Genomic DNA, 3,677 nt, shown 5'->3' with positions numbered 1-3,677 from the left:
CCTCCGTACATTTTTGAAAAAAAAAGCGCCAAACATAAGGACCACCCTTTATCAATTTAAATAATAAAATCAAAACGAATTTTTTAAAGGTTGATTTTGGATTTACAATTTTTATTATCTCAATAGTCTTACATTCTTTTATATGAATATATTTTTTTTATTATTGGAAATTTGTTATTAAAAAATCCATTTGAACTTCATATCGCGTAATATTTGAATTTAATATCATTTAAAGCTTTTTAAAAATAATTATATTTTGGAATTGTTTTTTTTTGTTGTTGTTGTAATTCGAATAATTATATTACCGAGAAAAAAATTATCCAGAAAGTGTTGTTTTTTTTTTGTTTTTTTGTTAACATAATATTGAATTTATGTCCAATTTTATTTACAGCTTTTAGGTAAGTGAAATAAATAACAGGATTATATATATATATTACTATTTTTTTTAATTATTTGATCTTTTCAGCTTTAAAAATGTTGAAACCCACATTTATTTTGCTTAGTTTCCGGACCATGAAATATAGGGGGGGGGGTAGAGCACCTAAAAAAATATATTTCTGCTAATATATTTATCGAAATCTACTTTTAATATGTAAGTTTATTTAATAATGATTGAATATCGAAAATTTCAGGAAAATATGATTATTATTTGATTTTTACTAGATTTTTAAAACATGGTTGCGTGAACGGCTTAGAAAACGTCACTACATAGGAACGTTGTTTTAAAGCGTCGATAATGTAAACACGATTTTTGTCTAGCATTTTCATTAATTTTGTACGCTGTAAAAAATTTTTTAAAATATTAGCAGTTTATTTGAAGCGTTTTCTATTAAATGGTAAAAAAGTTAGGATGATAATATTAAATTAAATTACATCGTGTTACATATAGGGGGGTTAAAACTGTGCTGCCAGTTGGAGGTACCTAACGTTCATAATTTTTTTTTTTTTTTTTTAACAAACAAAACAGATGTTTGGATCGCTGTTGTTTGTTGAACTTCACCCTTTAAAAATATATTAAAAAAATGTCTTACCGTACCAGTCACTTATCCAAATCGGAGTGGCAAGCTTTCCCGGGCTAAGGGTAAATCATTTCATACTTATTTAGAGTTCAAGACAATCTAATTTTATGCGTAAGCAAAGAGAGAGTGTCTCACGTCACCATCTTGCAAAAGAAAACAAACGAAAATAAGTCCACAATAATTCAAACTTGCAAGATCAGTCTTGTAATGCTAATCGTTTCACATTAATTGATTTAAATCTTTTAAAATGATTTTCTTTATAAAAAAATAAAACTACTTGATCAATTTACATGATTTTCGGAATATACCATTTCCGTTCCGTAAGGGACTGCCAAAAGTCACCACAGAATTACCCCACCATATAAGTAACACGATGTAACTTTATTATAAATTAATATCATCAGTATAACTTTTGTACCATTTAAAAGAAGAAAGGCAACATAAACCAATTATAATTTAAAAACATTTTTTTCATCAAACGAAAATAATGAAATTACGAGACGAAAATCGTGGTTACATAATTGGCGCTTTAAAATAACGTTCCCATATAGTAGACATTCCGAACGTGAAAACATACCCGTATTTAATAAATCTAGCAAAAATCAACTAATGGTCAGATTTTCCTGAAATTTTTGATACTTATCCATTTTAGAATGAAATTACATATAAAATTTTTGCAGTTTTCGTAAAATATACGAGGAGAAATATATTTTAGTGCATGTTCCCTCTATTTATTTTTTCGAAATTCGGACAAAATATATTTAAATCTATCGAATTTTCTGAAATTATGAAACAAATAAGTAAAAAATATTTATTTTTTAAAAATTAAAATACACATATTGAACAAAAATTTACATTGAAGTTGCAATTAAAAAAAGTGATATAAACTTGATATTATTGTTTTTTTTTTAATAGCGCTTTTTCGAATTAATATATACTATCATCAGTTAAATTGTGTTTAATTTTTTTTTAAATATTAAGCTTTAATATAAACATGACTCTTGTCAGCTATTTTATCGCCAGATTAAAACCAATTTGAAAATATTATTGCACAAATATTAAGCATTTTGTAGCCCCCCCCCTCATATTTTCTATGTCTTTTTTTACCCAACAAAATATGGAACCCCCGAAGGTAACCAAATGAAAATTCAGTAAAACCGTATTTCATATTTAATATACAAATATTTATAATATTATTAATCGTTAAACTGTGTAAATCTTAAAACCTAACAAAATTATAACAAAAATTAATTATTAATTGCAGGTTGAAGAAGATAAACAAAGGTTTTAAAAAATCATTAAGTCGCTTCTGCTTTCTATAGTTCGTATAGTTAACAGAAATCTGACGTCACGGAAACATGCGGTCCATTCTTCACACTCGTTTGGCAGTCCCTACCGTACACAATAAAGATATTTTATAGTTTTCTTTTTTTTTCTTTGATTATTATTTTTTTATTATTTTATTATTATTAAGTTACATTTTAAATAATAACCATCTATCGTTATTTCCATGGCAGGTGCTCGTCTGAACTCCAATCTCTGGTCCCCCCTCGCCAATCTTTCACGAAAAACACCCGTCTAGCTGAATCCACTGTGAAAAATTTCCCCCACTCTATATCTGTGCCTAAATCAAAACGTGGATTCCATGAACAAAGCTTCTTTCTTAGAACTGCACGCCTGTGGAACTCTGTTCCGTCTGCCTGCTTCCCACCGGACTACAACTTGGATGTCTACAAGTCCAATGTTAACAAATTCCTAATGAACCGCCCCCTTAAGTAAACACTTCATCAAATCTCCACACTAACGTAATGTACTTGCAATAACCCTTATCCCTGAGTGGCTTCCGGGCCTTGATAAGTGGTGATAAAAAAAATAACCAGCCATTGTTTAAAATTATCTTTCCAGCCGAAGGTTTCCAAAGATAAACGATCAACTAAAATAAAACATAATTTTTTAAATAAAAAAAAATATCAACTGCAATTTTTATTTTATTTGTGTTTGGCTAAATCAAATCAGCAATAACTTTAGCAATCTTACAAAAATTTTCAACACTTTAAACGTATACAGGACGGTAGAAATTTAAATTTCATGCGTTTGGTACAAGATGTATGTTTTTGTTTTCATTTTTCCTTAACTAAACAAATAAAGAAGTGGAAAATTGCCGTCAGCATTCCATGGGTTTAAGTCAATCAGAAATAAACCATGAATCAAAAACAGGAGGTAATGCTTGGGAGTGTACACCTCCTAGGTCCGAACTAGATAATACCTCCACTAGGTGTGTTAGAAATTTCGTAAAAAATATTGAATAATTCCCCCCCATCTTTCCAAGCTTATAACTCCTCGAAAAATGTAATTCAATCCCTAATTCTTTTTTAATTAAAGGGGAAAGGACCAAGGTTTCATTAAAAAAAAAAAAAAAAAAAAAAAAACAACGTGGTTTAAAAAAACAAAAAACAAACAAACAAACAACGTGGTTTAAAAAAAAAAGTTTTAAACTTCGGACTTTACAGGTAAATTTCTAAAAAACACTACTTTTTTTTTGTTTTAAATTTGAATATATTATTTATTGATTTTTATCTTCAATTTGTGATATATAAAACTTTGGTGATTAAATTAATTATTTACTTTTTAATAGACACTTGAAAATGGGGGGGGGGT

The sequence above is a fragment of the Euprymna scolopes genome, chromosome 2, assembly GCF_053919585.1.
Source record: "Euprymna scolopes isolate OS-2025 chromosome 2, ASM5391958v1, whole genome shotgun sequence".
In the NCBI taxonomy this organism is placed as follows: Eukaryota; Metazoa; Mollusca; class Cephalopoda; order Sepiida; family Sepiolidae; genus Euprymna; species Euprymna scolopes.
Note: the sequence above shows the minus strand (reverse complement) of the source record.